Source organism: Cryptomeria japonica, chromosome 11 (genome assembly GCF_030272615.1).
Source record: "Cryptomeria japonica chromosome 11, Sugi_1.0, whole genome shotgun sequence".
NCBI lineage: Eukaryota > Viridiplantae > Streptophyta > Pinopsida > Cupressales > Cupressaceae > Cryptomeria > Cryptomeria japonica.
The window spans coordinates 626543883-626570556 of record NC_081415.1 but is presented as its reverse complement, the minus strand read 5'-3'; positions in this window follow the sequence as shown (position 1 = coordinate 626570556).

The window sequence follows — 26674 nt, the reverse complement described above, 5'->3', positions numbered from 1 at the left end:
AATTGAATCATTTTGAAAATCAGATTATTGGTGATAAGAATAAAGGTGTGATGACTAGAAGAAGGTTAGCTATTGAAGAAGTATGTTTGATTTCTAAAGTGAACCTACAGATGTTGAATCTTTTAAAGATGAAAATTGGATAAGAGATATGGAAGAACAATTAGATTAGATTGAAAAGAATAATATATGGGAACTTGTGCCTAGACCTAAGGATAAGAATGTTATTGGTACTAAATGGGTATTCAGGAACAAATTGAATGAAGTTGGTTATTTACCCCGGAATAACATTACTTTGAATAGTACGGTAGATATTTAACTAGATGTCCTATTTTAGCACCTCAAAGATTGTTTAAAGCATTCAATTGAAGAAATTGTTGAAAAAGATGAAGTACAAGAAGCTATGGAGAATAGGTGTGTCAGTGCACATAAGAGATTATCAAAAAACATAAAGTAAATGAGAGAATGTGTTGAAGAAGTGGCCAGAGTGTATAAATATTATCTCATGTGGCCTACTGCTATTGAAAATTTTAAAGCTAAAATTGACTCCATTGAGTCAGAGCTGAACTCAGTAAAAAAATTGATATTTTCAATGATAAAGATCGTACATAGAGAAAAAGGATAAATTCCTTATAGTTTGAGCTTATATCAATCAAAGACAACAAGAAGATGTAGTGAATAATTTATGGAAAGTAAAGGAGATAGTTGAAGCAATATTGGAACATCTTTCTGGTCTCATTATTGAAGCAGAAAAGTTTGAGCAAAATCCTTTCGTACCGGATACCTTATCTGATGCTATTGACTTGCTAGTGGAGAACAAAAGTTTGTGTGTAAACCTTAGAATGGTTGTGAATTCTTGGAAGACCTTTCTTCTAGAACTTAAACAGGGGTATAAGATAATTTTTTCATGTGAAGTACAATTGAAACATTTTTGGGAAGCATAGTTTTTGGTAACCTATAGCATCATAAACTGTACACCCTTTATTAGTGTGTCCAATTTCACACTCTCCTAGCACCTATTTTAGTATTTCCCTTTCCTCTATGCATTAAAGGACCTTTATTATAATTAATTAATATTTAATTCAATAATATGGGTCTTATTCCACTTTATTACATCATCACACTCTTATTTGGGCTCTTAATTCTAGGTGTGTCCTTTATCATTTAATCCTAATTTTTCCTTAATCCTGCCCTAATTATAATTATGAAAGCATATTTTGCATATATACACATCTTGGATTGAGCCATTGAGCTGGATTTAACATTAGAATTACAATAGCTCACATCCCTAGATATTTGGAAAAAATGGCCGAGACTGTGGCACCCTCCACTATGGTCCCACACTTTTTTCCCCAAATTTTGGGAGGATGATTGGGAGATCTTATCCTATTTAAATTTATCTCTATGTGAAAAAATATTAATTCTAATTCTCCCTAAAGGTGATTTTAATTATGAAATCCCTATATAAGGCATCCTTCTCAACTCATTTTTAATTTAAGCAATCTATCTCTCCAAACAATCAAGCATTCTTGCATCCGTGAAGCATTATCAAATAATTTCAAAGGTCTTCAAGGCTTCATATTCTTAATTCATTCATTATGGAGCAACATTACATCATTCATATGCAAGCATATGTGTGTGATTAGGGTTTTGTCATGTTCATGCCATTTCATACAACATATGTGATTACATTCAAGAAACAAAGCATCATTATCAATCATTGCAGAACTGAGGTATATCTTTCCATTGTTTATTTCAAGTATTTGCAATATTTCATTCATGGTTAATTCCTAAACTGGGGTTTGACTTAGGAAAACCCCTATTCCCAACCTATTTCCCCTTTTTTCTATGTGTAGGAAGTAGGTAAAGAGCTGCAATATTCAGAATTGGCTTTATTTACAGTGACGAAAAATCCACCATTAGAGTGCAAAAAGTGCAGAGGACTAGGGTAACCACCACCACAGTCTTAAAAAATTAGGAGCTCCTTCTAGGAACAGGTCTGAATACTCTTATATTTATCAGATCCACGTGGCTTGATCCGATGACTGTAGCTCACTGTTTGCACATATTTACTTCAATTCTAACATATTTACCCTAATTTCATCATCTTCAACAATTCAATTCAACTTAAGAGAAATAAGAGACACATTCAAGACCCCTAGAATCTATTTAGAATCTAGATCTATTAGGCTTAGATCTATCAAATTCCTATCGTTCCCTAATGTGATGGTAATTAAGCAAAATTAGTGGTTTTACTACATCTTATGGTAAAAACCCTAATTTTCACCATTACATACCCTTTTTGTTTTTACCCTTTGTCCTTGATGTCAAAGGGGGAGAAATACAGACATTATCAAAGAAAGATAGATATGGAGGAGATGTACAGATGTATAGATAAAACAAAGAATAGAGAATCATCATCTAAGGGGGAGAAATAAGTGTTTTCCTATCAATAAAAAGGGGGAAATTGTTAGAAATGTATGTTTGGTTGTCATTGATGTCAAACCTAATGATCTGGATAGGTCTATAAATAGTGAAAGTCAAGGTGATGCAGAACAATGGAAGATAGATATGTATGTATGGAGATAAAGAGCCTTGTTGTTATGTCAGGTAGCTAGTGTTTCACAGATAGTTGTTGTAGATGTGTTATAGTTGTTGCAGATGTGTTTTCCACAAGGATGTTTCTCCAGAAACATATGTGGACAATATGAGGATATGTTTTTCATGTTGACCAAGTTTTGGACTTGGTTATGGAAATTTAATTTGTGCTTTGGATGTATGTGTAGCTGTGGAGATGACAGTTCACAAATTCAAAGTGATCCTTATAATCTCATATAACTAGTTATTGTTGGAATATGTGCAGAGTATGTTGACATGATGTTATTGTATTGTCATTGATGTCAATATGCTGAAGAGAGAACAGGTAATATGTCAAAGAAAGAACCGGTAATATGCTAAAGAGTGAACCAATAATATGTTGAAGAGTGAACCGGTTTATTGAAGTTAAGCAAATGGAAAAGTGAACCAGTATAATGTTGTGGACCGGTATATGTGCAAAAGGTGAAGCGGTACATTTTTCCAAGTGAACCAGTATATGGAATGTTTTCTATCAAGGTTTAATATGGTATGACTACTAGTTGGTAGTCCCAGCCTTGAGGTTTGGTTGAAGTGTTTCGAGCCTGTGTGATTCAACTGATGGTATTGTGTGATGAGTTAGCATTGTAATGGAGATCAGATCATGTTGCCATGTCAGCCTCATGCGCATGAAGAATCTTGCATGAAGGGGATTGATCCTATCTACCTCGGGAATGTGTGAAGTCCCTGCAAACAGTGAAGAACATGTGATGGGTTATCGCCTCCAAGAACTGGTGAAGAATGAATGATGGAGAATGTCTTGAGATCTATTCAAGACCATTGTATTCAAATGCAAAGTGTTCAATGGTCAGGATTCAACCAACTGAATTGCTGAACCTAAATGTTTACAGTTTAGGGTTTATGCTACCGACCTATCTGTTTCCTATAAGGTCGATGTTGTGTTTCATGTTTAGTTTGTTGGCAAATGTTGTGTGTTTATCTAAGTGTAGAGATACGTGATTCTTGCCAAACTAAATAAGAGAATTGATACCTGCAAAGTGTGTGTGCAGAAGGAAGAAAATAAAATGGATCTGCATTGGCATTGAGTGCTATTACCAGATCATTGTAATACCTATTGATCTCTAATCACTTCAACAGTTGGAAAATCCCTTAACATGGTAGCTTTAACAAGCTTGTTGTAAATCCTTTAACAGGGTGACTCAAAGCCATTGAGTTCATGAAATCCTCTAACAAGGTAACCTTTAATAGGGTTTAACCCTTAACCAGGTATTCTAGCCATCCCTTAACCAAGTGATCCCTAACAGAACCTATTGTAACAGTCTTTAACCAGACTAGGCTCCTAACGGAGCGGACTTCTAAAGAGTTCAAAAATAGCTTGTGGGTATTCATCCCCACCATGGTTTTTCCCAGTTGGGTTTCCATGTGAAAAATATGTGTGTCATGTGCGATGCCTCTTTCATGTGATGTTTTTTTATTTCCTGTTTAGTGGTGAATCATGTTGTTCTAGTAAATTATTGTATCTCTGATGATAATTATCTGTTTATGCATAAGGATGAAGTGGAAATGAGGGAGTAGATTGTATGGAAAGCTAAGTGTTGCCGGATTATGTCTTTCACAGTCTCATTATGTTTAACTAGTAGAAATCTGGTTTAGACCGGTATTAGTGTTTGTCTGTCAAGTGCACTGTTTGCAATCAAACCGGTTCAGGAAAATTTTTTGTGTCTGTACTGATTCACCCCGCCCCCCCCCTCTCAGTACCGGTTTGGTACTCACTATTCATCATTGAGTTATCAGTTATATTATCTTGAGAGTTAACCCTCTCTCTAGTTTTTCCCATTTAGTTTTTCCACGTATAAAAATCTAGTGTCTCTCTTATTATTGTGTATTTATTGCATTTCAATTATGATGCATGCATTACTTTTGTGCTAAGATTAATTGTGAATAAAATAAGTTTCAGAAGTTCAATTTGTAAAAGGGAATACTGATTCACCCCCCCTCTCAGTATTCCAAACTATTCAACATAAATGATGTGTTCTTACATTTGATTGAAAATGAATTATATTTTGATGTTACAATATAAATATTGAAAAATAAAAGGTCTTTGTCTTGGTTTGTGTTTACATCTTAAGTGTTGAATTGCATGTTAGAGGATATCCTCTTGCATCAATTTGTATCAGAGCTAATTGTTTTTAGGAAAATGGTGTCTCAACCTTGAAATAATAAAGGGTTGTTGTTGATAAATGAGCATTAGGGGTTGCAAGGGGGGGTTACCACCTTGCGGGGTTTGGGGGGATGGCCCCCCAAACAATGGCTCTAGGAGCCATCCACCTTGGCAGGGGATCTCAAGGGCAATGCCCTTGAAGCAACATTTTATGAATAATTTTTCATTGTAAATCTTGACTGTTTAGACTTAGGACATAGATCTAATGGTGGATATTTTGTGCAATTTGTTTTCCCTAGAAGGAAACCCTATTTTATGAGGGTATTGTATTACAACTATATTGTGATGTATTTAAAGAGTTTCATAGTTGTTGAGTTTCCTCTGGATCTTTGCCGGTGATAATCCTGTAAGAAGCTTGCTCTATAAGTATATTGTAATTTGTTGTTGATTTTGAATAATTTATTAGGTGGCTTTTGGTGTATGGGATTTTTCTCTCGAAAGGGTTTTCCCCTCGTAAATCATTGTGTTGTGGTATGCATGCTATTTATGTTTATTCTTCTTAAGTTTATGTAACTATTGTAAAGATCTATAAAAGTTTTTGCATTACCCTCCTCTAAAGGTTAGTGTAGGAAATTGTTTTGCTACTTAACTTCCTTAAATTCTCCTTGGTGTATAGAGTCTACGCCATGACTTGCAGGTGAGAAGTGTGAAGAATTTGTGAAGAAGCTCATGTGGGTTGTTGTAGGTGAGAAAGAGAAGTCCTTAGTAGAAAGAGATTGAAGTTGTGCTTGAAAGGGTGATGGAAATGCTTCCTCAAAGAGGAATGAATTGAATAGAGGAGGTGTTGGAACAATTTTGAGAAATGATACAAATGATATTAGAGATTATATAAAAATTAAGGTGAGAAGATATTAAAAATGCAACAAATCAAATGAGTGAAGAAGAAAGTGAGGTGGAAGAAAATGAAAGAGAGGAAGAACAACTCGAAGAATGTGAAGATGATAGATTTTTTAGGGCTCTTGTGAAAATAGTGAAGAGAAACAAAATTCATATACAAATTGAAATGCAATAGAAATGGGACTTGTATAAATCAATACAAAATCATGTTAGTAAAGAGCCTTCAACCATAAGAATTACATGAAGACAAATCCATTCAAAGCATTATCAAATAAGATTAACACAAGAAGTTAGTTAGGAAATAAATTTAAAAAATGAATACTTCCCCATGATGCTCCCTATTCCATAAATATTCCTTGTCCTCCTCCTCTCCAAGATCCCTTTACTAGATGAAGTATGGCCTTAGCTTGACCACTACCACAAAAGGATGTCAAATGGAGGAATGGGAGATGGTTGATGGTAGTCAAGTGTGGATGTATAAAGATGTGAATGGATTATTATATTTCAAATAGTAATTTCAACTAGTGCAAGAGATAAAACATAATACAAAGATGCCCTTCAAACAATCATTCAAAAATAAAGTAACAATGCCTATCAATCTCTTGTGACCTAACAATGAAGGAACGAGATCTATTTATAGGAAAAATGAGGCAATGAAGGGTTGAGATTGATTGGGCTTAAGAGGGGCTAGGATTTATTGAGGATTCCATGATCCTCAATCCATGTTCTCTTCCTCAAGAAATCACATGTTGACAAGTGTCAACAAGGGAAGACTTGAGAAGGGATGGACAAAGCCTTAAAGTCTTGAAGAGACATGAAGGTTACCATGGATGGTTGGGTTAATGGATAAGCCTTTACCCAAGGGTTAAAGGGTTAGATTGGTCAAATCCTTTAAGGCTCGAGGGGACTTGAGAGTTACCATGATTGGTTGGGTTAATGGATAAGCCTTTAACCAAAGGTTGGGGGAATGTGCAAAGGTTAAAGGTGGGTTTGATTGGTCAAAGACCCATGTGGGTTTGCATGTAGAAGGGAGAAGGCCTTAAAGGCTTTGTAAGAGCCTTAAATATTTAATAAGTGACTCTTCCCTAATCCCTTCATTTAGGAATGTGCAAACACTTAGAGGATGATTAGGCTAATAATAGGGGTTTTAGACATGATTAAGGGGAGGGTTAGTGTGAAACTTGCATTTTCTAGAAAGTGCAAGTGGGTGATGGGATTTAAATTTAATAAGATAATTATTTAATTTAAATGCATGTGATTGTGAGGATAAAGGGACTTAAATAAATGTTAATTTATTTAAAAGTGAGAGGGGGGTTAATTAAACAAATATGCTTTCTTTATTTAGTTAATTGTAATAATATGGTTAAGTGAGTTAAATCAAATAAATTGAATAATTTATTTAATTAATAGAAGAACATAGTAAGGATGAATTAATTAAATAGTTGATAACTAATAGTTGATAATTAAACAAATATATCATTTATTTAATCAAGTGGATAGAAATAGGTGTCTATACAAATTTTTAATGAAATATTAAATCTAGATGAGTTGATTGATTGGATAGGGAGATGGAATAATACTTTGAAATGGAGGAAATAATAGACTTGTGGAGGATAAAGCTATCCCAAACAAAATTTAAGGGGCATGCTCCATGGTGGAAAGATTTGCAAAGAGAATGGGTAATGTATATGTAAAATTCTTCATTATTCAATTAGAATCAAAGGGAAATCATGAATCCCTAACTAATCAAATAATCCTAAATAAGCCAATGAAATAATGCAAAGCAAAGTAATAGGAATATAAAATATTCAATTAAGACTCCCTATTCCATGACTGCATATGGCTTCCATTGTTCTTCTCTTCTTTGTGGTATGGTGGCTCTCAAATATTGCGCTGGCAACCCTGCAAGTGACACAAAGATTCAAAGTTCATGATTCTCATGATTGTTCAAAATGAAGGTTGAATGCTCAATTTATAGATTATTGGAGAGGATTGATTGAGAGGTGGAACCAATTGATTAAGAGGTGGAACTCAGGTGAGCTCACGTGCTGATTGATAGTTGAACTGTTGATTTGGAGGTGGAACATAATAGATTGAATAGTTAATTGAGTTAACTGATTAATAAAAAAGTTGATTGAAACATGAAAAAGAATGATTGGAAGAGAATTAAAGAATGATGTAATTAATCAATTAATTGAAATGATCAATTAAAAATAGATGGAATAGTTAACTGATTGAAAGCTTTTTGGAAAAAAGCAAAGTGGAAGATAGAAATAGAGATTGGAAAGATAATGATTTAATTAATTTAGCATGTGCTTGCACTTTGACTTTGATTTTCAATTTAATCTTTGCATGAGATTTAATTCAAATATTGAATTGATTTTTAAATTCAATTTGTTATTTGAATATATTTAGAACTTGACTTTGATTTTCAATTTAATCTTTGAAATCATGCACATGTATTTGAAATTGGAAGAATTTGAATTTGAATTAGAAGAATTTAATGAAATTAAATTAAATTAGCAGAATTGATGAAATTAAATGAAATTAGTAGAATTAATGAAATTAGAAGAAATATGAAATTAGAAGAATTAATGAAATTTGAAGAATGAATGAAATTAGAATTTGGGGAAATGGAATTTGAATTCGAATTAGCTAATTGAATAATTTAGAGAAGTCATTTAATTATTTAAAAAGTTAGTTTAATTAAATAATAAATATTTAGAAAAAGGTTAATGATTAATTTATTAGGATAGAATTAAAATAAAATAATTAGTAAGATGATGAAGAAATATGAATTTAGAAGAATAAGATTAATTAGCTTAATTAAATAATTATTTAATCAATTAAGACAAATAATTAGTACATGATTATTGAGACATTTTTAGGTGTCTACATTTGCCCCTCTTTGAGACAATTTTAGAATGACTTTGTTTCAAAGATAACGAAAAAAAATTTGCCCCAGTATGCCCCAGTGACATTTAGGATATAATGTGATGCAGAGGTTAGCAGCAGTAGGGTGAAAAACCCACACACTCACACTCTCAGGTCTTACAATACCTACGCTTCCTCTCAAGGTCTCAATCCACTCCAATGTGAAATAGGGTTCTTAAACTTGTATAGGGATGGTATAACACTCCCATGCCCTCCTTAAGACTCACTAAGACCTTCCACAACAATGTTTTGGAATACAAGTTTAGGTATTGGTCCTAGGGGCTTGAATAGGCCTACCGGCCAGTAGCCCTATTTTACTGATTTTATTGGCTTTTTCTCCAAATTGTGCCAAACAACCCACCAAGTAAATTTGGGTTTTAGATACCCTTTTGGGACTACTATCAAACTCCAAAAGCTTACATTTTCAACCTATTCCTGCACTCTCCAACACCTACTAGGTTCACAAGCCTAATTGATCAAGTTAGGTATGTTTTACAAAAGAAGTATGTGAGAATGGGGTCACGAGAAGATTCTAACTCTTCAGGAGGCTTCTTTTATGTCCCAATGTTCCCAATCTAGAAATTAACTCTACAGTTCATCATTCTTCATTGTGTGCACAATGAATTCCATTCTAGGCTAATCTAAACCCTCAAACAGTTTAGACTGGGGCTTGGTGGTAAAATTACCAAACCAACTCCTCTAACCTTTCCCTTTTGGAATCTCATAATACATTCCTCTAACTAGCATTCTACCAATGGCCATTGGATTCCAATGGGTAGATTGCAAGTTAGGGCTCCATTTGCATTGTAACCCTTGAAAATGGAGGGTTTCAAACTTGCAGAGAGTAAACCGCTTATAACTTCCTCCAAATTTTACTTCAAGAGGTCAGACCAGGTGCATTAGAAAGGGGATTCAAGGTACTTTCTGTGTGTGTGAAAAGTGGACCTGTATCTATATCTGGAATACACAACACTTCAATTAAGTCATTAGATGCATGGTTAGTAAATCAATAATCAATCAATAATAAACCATTATAAAGCAACCCATTACCTTCAAGTAGATGCGAGTTTAGATGGCTCTCAGATTTCTAAGCTATCTAGTGACTAGACAACACCTAATCGAAGGATTTTTAAATCTATATGAGCATGAATATGAGCTAAATAGATGCAAGATTTAAGCTAGATATGCAAGATTAATCTAACATGATTTAAGCAATAAATGAGCTAAATGATTTAAGAAATATGAAATAACTAATATGCAATATCTCAATGCAAATTCTCAATGAACCTAGAGCAAAAATAGCATAATAACAATATATTCTCCAGGATTTTTTTTGAATGAGAGATGAGAGCCTAAATTTATAGAAAATTCAGAAAGAAACCAAAGGCTGAGATGAAATGATGATGAGCGGTCAAGATTTTCCAAGAGGAAGCACAATCTAGGTGAATTGATGTGATTGGATACTTTTCTCAGTTTTAAAGGAAATTGAACTAAAATTAAGATAAAATCAGAAAAGAAAAAAAAACTAATTTATTCTCTATTTCATTCAATTTTAATATTTAATTGTTTTAATTGCTTTCTCTGAGATTATTTATCAATTTTTAAATTTTTTTTCAAGATTATCTCCAATTGATTTCTTTTCTCAATTTTTAATTCTTTCTTCGTCAATTAATCTTTTTTGATTGATTTCCTTTTTTTGAAGATTTGTGCTCATAATTTCCAATTCCTCTTTCTTGATTTGTTTCCTTTTTTTCAAGATTTATGGTAAATTGACTTATTTAATTAAATATGCTAGGATATTTAATAAAATAAATAAGATAATTGTTTAAAAATGATTTACTTGGAATGATTTAACTAATTAAATAAATATTTAATTAATATTGAGTGATTGATTTGCCATGTGATATTTGATGACTTAAGAATTAATTGTGTGCTCAAGATTTATTTAATTACCTTTGGCTAGGACCTTTGTGACGTTGTCAAGATTAGGGGCTCATGGTTTAGATGACCATTTTTAGGGTATTACATTTGCCCCTCTTTGAATTAATGTGCGAGCAGCGCGTTGGTTCAAAGAAAATTTGGTGTCTAGGAGATACCAGTTCTGAACTTGATTGATCACGAACTAGATAAAAAGCGAGGTGTTAAGTTTGATTCGAAGCGACAAAGTTGAATGAAGTCTGATTAAAGCGATATCGATCCCGAACTTGATTGAACTAGGAATGATAGGAAACAAAAGATACCAAACTTGAACTTGATTGATCAAGAAGCGGATCTTACTGATCTAGAACTTGATTAATCTAGACACAGTGAGTGATGATAAAAATTGATCTTGAACTTGATTGATCAAGACATGATGAGCAAAGATAAATTGTTCATCTTGATTCAAAGCGACGAAATTGAACACCTGCTTAGATTGAGCGTGATCAAAGATACTCTTTAAACCCTTGATTGAGTTTAAACAAATAATCAACTTGATGAAAAGCGATGAAACTGATTAACGTTAAGAGATTGATTCAGATAAAAGAAAAATATCAGCTTTATTTGAAGTGATGAAACTGATATGTGCCTAGCGATTGATTTGAGTCAGATGATCGAGAAATCTCAACTTGATATAAAGAGATGAAGATGAGATGCCCCTTAGCAATAAGGATTTGATTGATTTTCTTTAGTTGAAAAAGATGTTTTGCTCGACTTTTGATGAATATTTGAAAATTTTCTCGATATTGAAGATGTGAGGTCATAAGGTCACGAGTATGCCCCTCGGGAGCAAAATCAAAAGATAGCGAGGGTACATAATGATTATAGGCAATTTTTAGCGATGATAAGTTGTTTTGAGCACAAATTGATTCAGAGGAATTTTTGAAAATTAACCGTGATGAGAAAAGTGAGTGCAAAGTTGATTTGTAGAATTGAAATTGAGATTCAGCGTTGATTCATAAGAAATTGAGCGCAATTAAAGAAGAGAATGAGCTTTTGATGAAAAATTCTAAGTGGTCCAAACTTTGTGAAATTGACTAGCAAAATGATCTCGAATTTCGATTTCGATCCTAAAAATGGAGTCAGAACAAGAAAATTAGCTAAGGTTACAATTTTCATGACCATCGAAGCAAGTTAAAAACTAGGTTTTTGGCTATATATGGGACAAAAGTGTCATTTTCAATTCATTTTAACCCTCCAAAGTTTGAAAATTCAAAAATCCTTTTGTGAGAAAAATGGTGGTCCCTACTCGTGAGCATTGATTCGAGCACCAGAGATGACATAATCGACCGCGACACTATGAGCCACTAGTAAGTGATCTATCTTAAGCCTGTTATTCATTCCAAATTTGAATTTTTTTGTTGATTTTTCAAGTTTTTTGGCATGTTGAGTCGGGTTTTCTTGTTTTGTCGTGCGAGATAGGATTTTGTCTCATACGACAAACTGCTAAATTTTATTTTGTCATTTCAGACCATTAGATTTGTCATTCTAGGGCTACCCTTGTGTCATACGACAACCTTCTTGAAAGACCATTTTGTCATCTGGGGTCTAATCTTTTGTCGTTTGGGAGTCTTTTATCATACGTAGCTCAATCCTAACTCGTACGAGTTTCTGATCTTCTGTGTTTTGTCGTTTGGAAAATAGTGAGCATTTTTTAAGGTCTAAACTTGAAATTTTGTTTTTACAATTGACGTAGTTGGATTTGTGTGATGTTTTACTCCTCTTGTAGGCTTATTTGAAATGTATTATGATACTCCATTGTTTGATTTTGCAGGTTCGATTGCCTCATTTTCTCTTTAGGTGTGTTTATCCACCTACCATGGCTTTAGTTTGGTAGCTATCAGAGGTTGAGCAGGCTCATATTGACTTGTGTGGCTTGACACATCTGTTGAGATTACCCGATATCTGTGTAAATCATGATATGCTCACAGCATTGGTAGAGAGATTCCATTCTGAGCATAATACCTTTCATTTACCAGTTGGGGAGATGACTATCACTCTTGAGGATGTATATAGGATCCTCTGTATCCCTTTTGCTGGGGATAAGGTGGATTATGATTCAGGACACCTTCCCGGATTATAGGCAGTGAGGCATGTCTTCAGGGATCCTGATATCCCAACACGTTCCATCAGTTGGGACATCATGATGAGCAAGTATAGTGATGAGTTTCCTCTGGCTTGCATCCTAGTAGGTTTTATTGGATGTTTTCTAATGTTGAATAGAGGTCAGTAGGGATTTCAGTGTGGATGGGGCCAGATGCTTGAGAGATTGATAGAGACCCCTCAGAGACTTGGTTGGGGTTCATGCATTTTTGCCCACATGTATCACAAGATGCATGAGATAGTGTATAGAGAGGGAAAGAGCATGGTCGTTGGTGTTTTGATTTTATAGGTTTGGGCTTGGGAGCACCTCCCAGTTTGTCACCCTATTATTGATGATAGCAGAGAGCCTGGGCAGCCAATTGTATATAGGTATGTCGATTACGTTACACAGCCCCATCTAGGGAAGATAATTTTTTGGCGGTGACTGTTGGATGACCTAATAGCCCTAGTATGGACACCTTACAAAGGTTTAAAGTAGCTGGTTCACATGGACCTTTTTGTTATGCGCCCTCTTATCAGGAGATCGTAGACTATTGTTGAGCAATTCATTGTATCACGAGTGATGAGGTAGTATGGCCGGCCTCAAGGGGTGTCGTAGAAGTATACAGCTTATGCCCAATATGCTGATGATGAGAGGAAGGGATGGTCACTGAGGTTGTCCTATGCCTTGGCCATGCAGGAGATGACTGGTCTACAGAGACTGAGATGGGATTACCTAGGTGATATCGCAGATGCAGGGGAATTCCCCCAGTATAGAAATTTTTTTCAACAGCATCCATTCCCTCATTTGACGGATCCAGCTGAGTAGGCTCATTGCATTGAGGAGGTTGAGGATGATGCCCCCATGCAGGAATAGGGATAGGGTCAGAGGCAGGTCCAGAGACAAGGACAGAGAGCTAAGGCTCTAAGGCAAATAGGTGGTGATCCTAGTGCTAGCAGTAGCAGGAATCCAGCTGATGTAGGACAGTAGAGGGGTGAAGGTGGATCTCTTGGGGGTATAAGCATGAGATTGGGCAGACCTAAGGAGGAGCAAGCAACTCTGAGATAGGGGCATTAGTGGCGAGAGGAGTAGGGTGGAGCTAGAGGTGGAGATGCGGGTGGAGATCCTGTGAGAGAGTAGGGGATGGACACTGGACGGTTGATGAGGGCACGTTTAGTGAAGCTACAGTCACAGTTGACAGTGACTCAAACTCAGCCGGTGAAGCAAGACCAACAGCTTGCCGATCTTAGGGTTGAGCGTGATTGCTAGATCTCATAGATGAGAGCAAAGATAGAGCCTTTGTGACAGGAGGTCCTTCACCAGACTAGTAGGGCAGCCTACTATGTTGCAGCATATAGTGTTGCAGTTCCAGTTGCACAGCAAGTTATACCCTACTCATAGTATATGGCACGTTTAGAGGGAGCTCGGGCACCTCTTCAAGATCCTGGTCATCAGGCTCCACCTCCTCCATGAGGCGATGAGAGAGAGGCCCAAAGCTAGATATTCTTTTTGTAGCAGTGATATTGTTTTTTGTAGACACACCCATTTTTTGTAGCCATACGATTCTTGCTCTGATGGGAGTTTGTACATGTCATTGGACATCATTTTGTACTCTTAGACTTGATACGATATATATACGAGATCCAATTTGACTTCATTATACTTGTGTTGATTCAATTTTTGAGATACTTTCTATATGCTTTATTCTACATGTATGCATTTCTTTTAGTAGGGATGTATTTAATGCAAATGATCATGGATGTCTATGTTTCTTTCTTTTCATATGCAAATAAATGAATGTGAATGAGTAATGAGTAATGCAAATTTTTCATTTTTCTATGCAATAAGATGAATGCAAATGAGTGATAGTGAAATGTATGAATCTATATAAGATGCTTATGTATGCAGCTAACATCTCAAAACACAAGTACTCGATTAGACAAATGATGAAAAGAGACCACTTAGCTAAGAAATGATGATGCTTCCAACTCTCAGTTAGAAGATAAAGAGATCATTGTTACCATACCAAAATCATTCTAAATTCACCAGATGCATAATGAAATGCAAAATGAGACGCAAAAATGAGATGCAACCGAAACCTAGTCACTAGATTTTGACAAGCTTAATTATCATCATTGAGCATTTTACAACCACAGCAGGCAGATTAGAGTTCCTTTCTTTTCATGTGCAATATTAATTATCTTGTCCGCTATGACCCTTTTTTCGTTCATATCCTTGGACAGATTTCGCAGGGACCTAGATTGCATGATAAAGAAATTACCTCAAAATAGACAAAGAAATGATGGGAACCTCCCTGTAGCATTCAAATAAGCAGAGTCCAGGTATGTGAGGCAATTTCACTTTGATGTGAAGGCTCTTATCACAGACACCCGGCTAATTTAGATGTTTCCAGATCATTGGGATCATTCCTACAAGTAGAAAACAAAGAAAATATTATACCCCCAATCCTTGCTCCTCTTAGTCAAGATAGACTTCCTCGAGTTACTCAAAGTGATAATAATTGAAAACCAATATAAAAGACAACACACAAAGAAAATTTCATGCATATATCCAACTGTTTAGTGATTGTTTTTCGTTATGTTGTTTTGCTTGTTAACTCAGTGATAAAACTCTTCAGTAGTCAGGAGACAGGTAACTGACTCAGAGTGGACGACCAGGTTACACTTATGTAAGGTTGACTTGGTTGATACTGCTTAGGACATGTAATGTGCTCTTGTCGATTACCTAAGACTAGGACATTGATCGATTTCAATCCATGAGGGTTCCAACAAACCAGGATGTCACAAAAGTGACGGAAATATGTACAAGCGAAAGCAAATATGCAGGAAAGCAGGAATGCCAACATTGTGTTGATAGATGCAGCGCTTGAGTACAAGAGGTGCCTGTTTGCCAGGTTTTCACCTGCTTGGTAGAGATTCATTTTTTTTATTTTATTTTTTTACCAAGGTGCCTATTTACCAGGTTTTCACCAAGGCATTTTCTCTTTTTTTTCTCTTTTTTTTTTTTTTTTTTTTGAGGATTTTTTCAGGACTTTTTCTGATTTTTAGGATTTTTTCTGGACTTTTTCTGATTTTTATGATTTCTTCAAGACTTTTTTTGGTTTTTATGATTTCTTTAGGACCTTTTCTGATTTTTATGATTTCTTCAGGACTTTTTAGCTATATAGGCTGCTGGAGCAGAGAATATTTTAAGTGAAGAATTTCTTCAAATGGATGGTCTTGATCGGTTCACAGAGCTGTTCTCCTTCTGATGTTCAGAGTTGATAGGCACCAGAGCCAAAAGCTACAGTAATGATATAGGGACCCAGCCAGTTGGGTTGAAACTTCCCTTTGTTGTCTCGAAACTGTTGATTTTTAGGATTTTCCCTTAGAACTAGGTCACCAACCTGAAATTCTCTTTGTCGAACCTTCTTGTTATATCCTCTAGACATTCTCTTTTGATACACTCTGAGATGATGAAATTCCACTTGTTGGCACTCATCTAGCAATTCAATCTCTTGCAATCTAGATATTCTATATTCTTCATTAGTAACAAGACCTTGCAAAGAAACTCTTAGAGATGGTATTTCCACCTCAATAGGTAATATTGCTTCGGACCCATACACCAAAGAAAAAGGTGTAGCCCTAGTAGGTGTTCTGATACTTGTTCTATAAGCCCACAGTGCAGGATTGATCTGCAGATGCCAATCCTTCCCAGATTTGTTCACTGTTCTGTGCAAGATAGTCAATAGGTTTTTGTTAGATGCCTCTGCTTGTCCATTACCTTGAGGGTAATATACTAATGACTAGTGATGTTTTATTTTGAATTTCTGACAGAGTTCATCTAGATCTTTGTTCTTGAAATGTCCTCCATTGTCAGTTATAATGGATGAAGGTATACCATACCTGCAGATGATATAATTAAGAATAAAGAGAGCTACTTGTTTTCCAGTTGCCTTGATGAGCAGAACCGCTTCTACCCACTTAGTGAAGTACTCAGTGGTAGTGATAATAAATTTGTGTTTGTTAGATGATGCGGGATATATTTGGCCAATTAGATCAAACGCCCACTATTGAAAGGGCCAGTGTGTCACGAAAGGTATGAGATCCCTTGCTAGAGCATGGATAAGGTGCCCATGCAGTTGGCACTTTTCACAAGTTTTAGCAAATTTTATAGCTTCTTTCTCCATGTCTAGCCAGTAGTAGCCAGCCCTTAGTAGTTTTCGTGCTAAAGTTAGACCATTTGAATGGGATCCACAAACACCTTCATGAACCTCGGATAATGCACGTTGGGACTCCTCAGTTTCTAGACATCTAAGGAAAGTATTATCTAAACCTCACCTCAATAGGTCATTAGCAATGATGACGTACTATGATACATTTTGGATTAGGTTCCTTTTTTCATTTCAGGAAAGGTTAGCAGGGACAACTTTGTCACGCAAGTAAGAGTAAATGTGGCTATAATGAGATGAGTCATGTCCAATAATAGAACAGACCATCTAGGACTCAGGAGAATCATAGGCAGGATAATGTAACTCTTGCACCAGGAATTCAAAGCAAAAATTAGATTCATGTAGCTATGATATAGAATCAGTGGCTTACCTTGAATTAGTGGCATTAATATGGGTGGATTAGAAAGATATTCTTTGATTTGTTGTAAATGTTGTTCACAATCTTTATCCCAATTGTATTGAACTCCTTTCCTTAATACCTTTGTGAAGGGTTGAGCTTTGTCTGCTAGTTGAGATATAAAGCGCCTTATTGACTGAAGACGGCCTTGTAAACTTCTCATTTGACTAATATTGTTGGGCGGAGGCATTTCCATTATAGCTTGGACCTTTTCAGGGTCAACCTCAATTCCTTTTTTTGAAATTATTTAACCAAGCAATTTTCCTGATGTTACTCCAAATTCACACTTTTTAGGATTTAACCGGAGTTTTAATCTTTCCATTCTATCTAGTATGAGGCCTAGTTCTTAAATATGCATAGATCTCTTCATAGTCTTTACCAGGGTGTCATCAACATAATCTTCCATGTTTTTATGCATCATATCGTGGAAGATAGTGGTTACCGCTCTTTGGTAAGTTGTTCCTGCATTTTTTAACCCAAATGGCATAACATTCTAGCAGAAGGTTCCCCATGCATACCTGAAAGCTATATTTTCTTGATCTTCAGGCTCTATCTTGATCTGATTGTAACCAGAGAATCCATCCATTAATGAATACATCTCATATCCAGCAATCATATCTACTATCATGTCAATGTTGGGAAATGGAAAATCGTCTTTCAGACATGCCTTGTTGAGATCCCTGAACTCTGTGCAAACTCTAATAGATTTCTCCCTTTGATACAGGTACTATGTTTGATATCCATTTTGCATAGTCTATAGCTCTGATAAATCCAGCTTTTAGCAATTTCTCTAGTTCAGCTTTGACTATCAGTGCCACATGAGGATGCATCTTATGGATTTTTTGCTTGATTGGTTTAACTCCTGGTGTAATAGAGAGATGATGCATGATGAGATCAGGATCTAGTCCTGGCATATCTGAGTATGTCCATGCAAAGTTGATCTTCTTTTCTAAAAAAAGGTTGCTGAAATCTTTTAACTCTTATGTTGATAGTGATTGAGCTAAATGAATGATGTGTGGTGTCTCTTGACTCCCAATGTTCACTGGATGAGTTGGCTTGATCAATATAGAAGACCTCTCCTAGAAATGACTTGGTAGTATATCAAGTATCTCACCTTCAGGCGCCTCAAAGAGATTTTCACCTTAAGGTACATCCTTTATTTTCTCTTTTTTAGATTCTGATACTGCCACAATGTGGTTTTCGCCATTAGGTCTTTTATTTTTATTTTTCTTATTTTTGCGACTAAGATACTTGATATCTGCTTCAATCTTGTTTTCACTCTGTTCACTGGTGGAAGAGTTCATGGGTTCAACTGCATTGAGATAATAGGCTAACGTATAGTCATTAGCAAAAGTAGGTACATTCAAGGGTTGGTTATAAAGAGTACAATGAATCAGTTCAGGATGTATTAAGGATAAGGTTGGAATAGGCTCAAAGGAGTTCACGGTACTATCATCATGGCTTCGGACCAACCAGTCAAGTTCCAGAAGGCTACCTTGCGTATGTGTCTTGAGACCAGGAAGAGTCACGACATGATTATCAAAATTCATGTTAGTATTTAGTGGACCTAACCCAACCGACCTACTTCTAGCCTCGTCACCTACTTCAGGCTGGACTACATACCGTGGTGTGACAGTAACAGGGTCAGCGGACAGCATCTCAACATTCATGACAGAATAGTCATAATGTGTTGTTGAATAATTGTTGTTATAAATAGAGCTCATGTCTGAGTTATCAGAGTCATAAGATGAAGTTTCTGACTCATCTTCAAGTGGCTTAGTAAAAGTATATATAGTATCAATACCCACATCTTTGATGCTGCAAGTTCCTTCGTGATTTGGTTCATTGAGTACTTGTATTTGACACACTTATGGACATAACCTTGATGGTTTTGTTAGTCTCTGTCGTCTGTTCCATTTAGCTTCTTCAGGACTAGTGACTGGTTCTGTTTCTGTAGCTTCTAATTCTTCTTTTGTAGTTTCATACATGATTTATCTTATCTCATTAGAGGGAGAGTTGGTAGGTGAAGAAATTGCTTGTGTCTTTTCTTCCTCCAACTGTCGTTCATAGTCTTCTTGTCTTTTTAGTCCGATTTCTTCCATTTCCTTTTGCATTTTTAGGCATATCAGCTCTTGTGCATCATTTGTGATATCACCAGATTCTTTAGGGGTTTCTATAGTAGATGTATATGAGAGGTGGTTGGGACCCCATTCATACTCATTTGAATCAGTTTTAGAATCATCTACTTGTTGTCTGCCAGTATATATGACCGGAATGTTCAACGGTGCAAACAATTCTCTTATTCTATATACGTCTCTCATATCCTCTAGGACTTCTACTTCCTGTGGTCTAATAGTTGATATAACTGGAACTTGATTACCATATGTTTCCTCTCTCTGGGTGGGCAATTCTTTTTGTTCATCGTCACACTCTTCCTGAGTTTGTTGAGTATTAATTTCTTGTGTTGTTAAAGGTGGTACCTTTTTCTTCCACTTAAATTGATGGTGGGACGTGTGCTTCTGATCTAGTGTCTTTCTTGGATCATATCCCAGTCCAGCTTTATCATTCGCAAACTTAGTTTGTAACTGAATAGGTTCAACAATACCTTTTTGATGTTTGCCTAGAGGACTAGTACCTGAATATCCCATGCGTTGAAGCATCTTATAGCCTGGACCATATTGTGTCGGGGAAATCTCACAATTTCATATTTCTTTATTTGCACTATCTTCTTTGAAAACTGATTTGATAACATCATCCTCTTCTATTTCATCTGCAAGAGAAGTAGAGGATTGTATAAAGAGACCATCATACATGACTTTTGGAGTTGAAGTTTGTGGCTTCATAACCTCTGATGGTTTTCCTGACTATCTTGGTGATGGAGGAAGAGACATTAGTGAGAGTATAGGCTCTATTTTGTAGCCATCTATGCCAGTGTTTGTGATTTTCAATTTCATTTCTAAATCTTTCAGCAAAAATTCTGAACTTTCAGCTATAGAGGCTGCTCTGTTATGAGGAACAAAAGCATCAGCACTCTGCATTAATGCATTGCAGGTATAGCTTGTATCGGTAGTAATACTGACTTCAACTCCATTATAAGGAAACTTTAGGCATTGATGATACGTAGAGGGTACTTCTTTCATTTCATGAATCCATGGCCTACCCAGTAAGATGTTGTATGAAAGATGAAGATCCAGGACTTGAAAAATGACATCTCTTTCTACAGGTCCTACCCTGATCAGTAATCGCACCACACCCTTAGAGGTTCTTTCTTCTTCATCATAAGCCTTGATTGTTATTTTCTTTATTGGATCAATAACGTTTGCAAAAAATCCCAGCTATGTCAGTAGATTGTAGGTACAAATATTCAACCTAGTGCCTCCATCTATCAAAACACGTTTAACTCGGTGTTTATGGATCATGGCTTCAATGTGCAATGGCTAGTTATGTGGGTGACTCAGTGAGTTATCATCTTCTTCAGAGAAAGTGAGATAATGAGGTGAAGTCAAGTGACCCACCATATATTGAAACCGATCTACGTCTAAATCTTTAGGGACACTGGTGGTAAGTAAAGCCTTGTCCAAGACCTCTCTATGAGTAGAAGAGATCTTAAGCAGTTCCAAAATGGAGATTTGAGCATTGGTTCTCTTCAATTGTTTGACAATACTATAACCAGGAGAAGATGATAAAGCCAGCTATTTTGATTTGGTAGTGATTGTATCTGTTTGTCTCTTTGGTAGATTTGATGTTGTTTGATCGAAAGTTGAGGAACTAGGTCCTGGGAGAGTAATCTTCCTTTGAGTGTGAGTCACGGCATTAGTAGTTTATGCTTGACTTTGGTGATCCTGGACTATGATCACATTGCAATATTCAGGTTGAGAAGATTCAATCATGTTGATCACATTATCATTGTTAGTGTAGGTATAATTGACTCTAGCTCCTCCCTTGGATTTTGAGGAATCTCCTTGTTCATAAGTCGGTAAGGGAAGGCCTTATGATCAGCATGTGTCACGTCATTTCCAACAACAATCTTGCCTGCGTCAATGACATATTGGATTTCATGTCAGAGTTTCATCCAGTTTTTAATGTTATGTCCCTTGTTCCGATGGTAGTCATAGTATTCATTTTCTCTCCACCATTTGGGCTTAATTTCTGGGTCATATGGTCTAGAATTGCCTGGCAATGTTATCAGATTATTTGCCAAGGCTTTTCTTTAAACCATTCTCTTGTTTTCTTTGGAGGATTTTCTGTCGCAGTTTCAGCTGCCTTGAGTGCTTGCGTGCCACTAGCCAAGTTAAATATTGTGGATTTTGTTTTTTCTTGGACAGTATCTACCACTCCATCACTAACAACATTTCTATTGTTATATTTGCCATATTTCCAATATTTACTCTTTTCTTTAGAGCTAGAACCTTGCGATGTTTCTTTCCAAAGCGATATATCTCCCTTTTTTATAAGCACGTCTTCCATTCTGAGGGTGTTATCTACAATTTTGTTGAATGAAGGATGTACTTGTATTTGGACACTGTACTTTAATTTAGGGATTAGGTTGTTGACAAAGATATCCATTTTCTCAAGATCTGCGATACTCCCTGAATATCTAGAGAACATCTTTCTCCATCATTGGAGAAAAGTGAGAAAGGGTTCTGCTGTCTTTTGTCTGGTATTGCAAAGTTCTATCATGGTGACTGGGTGACGAATGTTGTAGGAGTATTGTTGTAGGAATAGTTGGATTAATTCTTCGAAAGTTTTTATTCCCGTGGGTAGACTTGAGAACCATTCCATAGCTTGCCCTCCTAAATTTCTCGGGAAAAGGTGCATGAGATACATTTGGTTATGCATGAACTCCATACATAAAGTACCTCTGATATGATCTTGGGGTCTGTATTCCCATCATATTTGTCAAACTTAGGCATTTCTACTCTTGAGGGAAATGGAGGCATGTAAAGGTTTTTGTCAAATGGGAATGGGCATATTGTATCCAAAGAATATTGTTTTGGTGTTTTATCTTTGGTTCTTAATTTTGTGACCTCAATTTCTAATGTTTGCATTTGTTTTCTTATCTTTCCCCATGGTGTCTCTTCCTCTTTAGTTCTTAGTGCCTCCACATTATAACCAGTAGGGAGTGTGACACCTTGATTTGCTGATTCTAGGAAATAGTCTTCTTTTTCTCTAGCCATGATGACCTTCATCATTTTTCGGAACTCTTTATCATTCTGACATCTATGTACTTTAGCCTCGGGAGGTTCAGGAAGCTCAGATTCAGTCAATGAGGAATCACTGTCAATGGCATGGTTGTTGAAGTCGTCGTGACTATCTCATTTACTAGCTTCTCTTTCTTGTCTTTCCCCAGACATGGTGAGAGATAGGGGCTAACCAAAGATTGGTAGATCGTAAACTGGTATTTGTGATGAGGACGGTTTACTGTAAAAGGGGTTTTCTACAAAGAATGGATTGTCTTTTGACGAAAAGGGTGTTACTTTTTCTTTGTCTATTTTGCTGCGAGAATTTTTGGTTTGAACAGGCATTTGTAACCGACAGGACCGAGAGCTAAATGTGTTGCAGAAGTCAAGATCAAATTGTAGCTAGTAGTTCATTTAAAATTAGTGATTGAGTGAAGTAACTAAGATCTGGTCTAGTTTCAGGAATGATATATCCTATGTAAGACATTATCTAAGTTAACTTAGGTTTGATAAGATGTTTGTTTGATCTAGCTTAAAGATGATCGACAAAATCGTGCAGTGCAATAGCAGAGGTGCACTATCAAGGTTGTTTATGCTCCAGAGGATGATAACCAGTTTTAGGCTTGTTGTAGACTGTTTTAGATAGGTTTGACTATTCTGGACTGGCAAAATTAGATACTCGTACGACAAGATTTCTGAGACCGTACGATAGTATAACAACTTCAAGAGGACAACAGTTATGTTTCGTATGAGTTGCTGCCTAGTACCGTACGAAAAATGGGTAGGTCCCAAACAACAAAGGATTCAGTGTAGTTATGTCTCACACGACACAGGATATGGTGTAGGATGACAAATGACCAGGCTCATATGACTATTAACAGGGCAGAGACAAAAATTCTGAGTTTTTCAGTAGCTGAGTCTGACAACTAAGTATGACCAATTCTAAGGTAGATTGATTTTTGACCGGGATAGGCTAGTTTTGACATGGATAGAGTTTTATCACTGAGTTGTTGATTTTTTTTCTCCAGTTTTAGTATCTCAGTTTCAGTTTGAGGGATGAAAACACAAAAAACACGTAAGATCCATAATAATTCAATCACAGCATGCTAACCCTATGGAAGTTGGCTTAAAGAAGAAAACCTTTGCTTACTGACTTAGGTACACACCCAATAGCTAATCAGAATACAGTCTTTGAGTCTCATGCAATCGATTCTCAATGTCGTATTAGCCGACTCCAAATGCTAATGGGGGCACGATATGGCAAGTGTCTTGGGAGAGTTACTATCTCTCTTGCACAAAGATTATCAACCTTTCAGAGGTAAATCGGGTAGCTTCTAATTTTAATTGGATCTAGTAAGGGTTTCATTCAGCGCATCGAGGTATAGACTTAATTAAGAGGTCTCCCAGCCTTGAAAACCAAGGTTCAATATACCCAAAGGTACTGAGGACAGCTATTCCCGAGCATTGTCGTTGACTTGATTTTCATCAAATCAAGTTTATTTTATAGTGGGTTGGAGTACTTGGCATTTAGCCATTCCCACTTAAGTCGTTCCCCTCACACTGGTCGTAACGGCTTTAAGAGTTTTTCAATCCCTCGGGAGGGCAGGCCTGCTAAAGATGTATAAATCTCAAACAAAGAAAATGCCTCAAGGGTTTAGATTTCTGATTGTCTAAAAAAAGACAAGAGCATACTCTCCTACCTCTCAGAATTTTCTAAAAACACAAAAGACAAATTTGTTCATTAACCAGATAGCAAGCTAGGTGCCTAAAAAAAATTAAAGAATACACAATGTTTGATTGATTCTCTTTAGGCAACCTGCAAAAAACAAAGTATCAGTAGTCATGTTTTTTTAATTCTTTGACAGGCATATGTTTGATTGATAAATTCTTTGACAAGCGTCCTGCAAGAAACTGGTTAGGCTATGAAAATACCAGGCAAATAGAAGACAATTCAGGGTTAGCGTAACGTAATCAAAATTTAATTCAAGAAAAACCCTAAAAAATTGAAATTTGCTTTAATCCAATAGAAAATAGAATTGTACGACAATTCCCATAGAAAGAAACGACAAAAGGATTTTGTCGTATGAGTTAGAAATAAGCATAGGACAATAGAAGACAAAATCAAATATTCAGAACAGAATGTCGTACGACACCATTTTCGGATTCGTACGACAAATAACAGGCTTCAATATAATGTCGTACGATGCAGTAAAACTAATCGTATGATAATTCGTAGAGATTGTACGGATGAACCTGCAAGATAAAAAAATGATTTTGAGGCTGAAAAATTAGTTTCCTGCCCCACGGTGGGCACCAAAAATATGTGTGAAAAGTGGACCTGTATCTATATCTGGAATACACAACACTTCAATTAAGTCATTAGATGCATAGTTAGTAAATCAATAATCAATCAATAATAAACCATTACAAAGTGACCCATTGCCTTCTAGTAGATGCAAGTTTAGATGGCTCTCAGATTTCTAAGTTATCTAGTGACTAGACAACACCTAAACGAAGGATTTTTAAATCTATATGAGCATGAATATGAGCTAAATGGATGCAAGATTTAAGCTAGATATGCAAGATTAATCTAACATGATTTAAGCAATAAATGAGCTAAATGATTTAAGAAATATGAAATAACTAATATGCAATATCTCAATGCAAATTCTCAATGAACCTAGAGCAAAAATAGCATAATAACAATATATTCTCCATGATTTTTTTTTGAATGAGAGATGAGAGCCTAAATTTATAGAAAAATCAGAAAGAAACCAAAGGAGGAGATCAAATGATGATGAGCGGTCAAGATTTTCCAAGAGGAAGCACAATCCTGGTGAATTGATGTGATTGGATGTTTTTCTTGGTTTTAAAGGAAATTGAACTAAAATTAAGATAAAATCAGAAGAAAAAAAACTGATTTCTTCTCTATTTCATTCAATTTTAATATTTAATTATTTTAATTGCTTTCTCTGAGATTATTTATCAATTTTTAATTTGCTTTTCAAGATTATCTCCAATTGATTTCTTTTCTCAATTTTTAATTCTTTCTTGGTCAATTAATTTCTTTTTACATTTATTTCCTTTTTTTGAAGATTTGTGCTCATAATTTCCAATTCCTCTTTCTTGATTTGTTTCCTTTTTTTGAAGATTTATGGCAAACTGATTTATTTAATTAAATATGCTAGGATATTTAATAAAATAAATAAGATAATTGTTTAAAAATGATTTACTTGGAATGATTTAATTAATATTGAGTGATTGATTTGCCATGTGACATTTGATGATTTAAGAATTAATTGTGTGCTCAAGATTTATTTAATTGCCTTTGGTTAGGACCTTTGTGGTGTTGTCGAGATTAGGGGCTCATGGTTTAGATGACCATTTTTAGGGTATTACACTTTCAAATTAACTGGGAGTTTCATCACAAGATTTTACACCCTATATGGACAGTATGGAAAACTATCACTGTTATGGCAAAACCAGATTTGTTCTATTCACTTTATCCACCAAACTTTACAAAACTCTCCAACAACCTTCCCCATGGTTGTTCAAACATATATAAACCCTCCTCAATGTCCATAACCAACTTTTCAATAGTTATGAACCTTGGAGAGGTAGTTGTCATCCTACTGGTGACTTTTCAAAGTTGCTTGACAACAAAATGCAACATTTTGCAACTTGGACAATATTGAGAAATTAAGAACTTAGACCTTATGGTAACATCTCCAAAGTCATTATTTGACTCCAAACACCTAAGAAAACATCCTAGACCTATCAAAACTAAAATCCAAATTCAAAGCCCTCATGGTCTAATAGACCTCTAGGTTTATATGCTCACCTGAGAGATTATTGACCATACAAATAGGCACTCTATTACATCAAGGGTGATCATTGATCCAACCCCTTATTACAACACAAAATATCATGTAAACACTACTATGGTTAGAACCTTGCTTGAAAAGAGAAGGTGTTTTGCACCATAATGCCCCCTCGAGAAATTGTTTATGCATTAAAGGTATGAATGATCTCTCGAATGAAGAAGAATGTGAGACAGAAGAATAGTTAGCTGATTAGAGATAGATATAGGTGATGTGAAGATGATATTGAGATAGAATATGAGATAATGAACCTTAGAATGAAATAGAATGAAAGATTAGAATTAGAAGCAATTTAGGATGATTGATATGAGATGATGGATTGATAATGATAGATTGAAAAA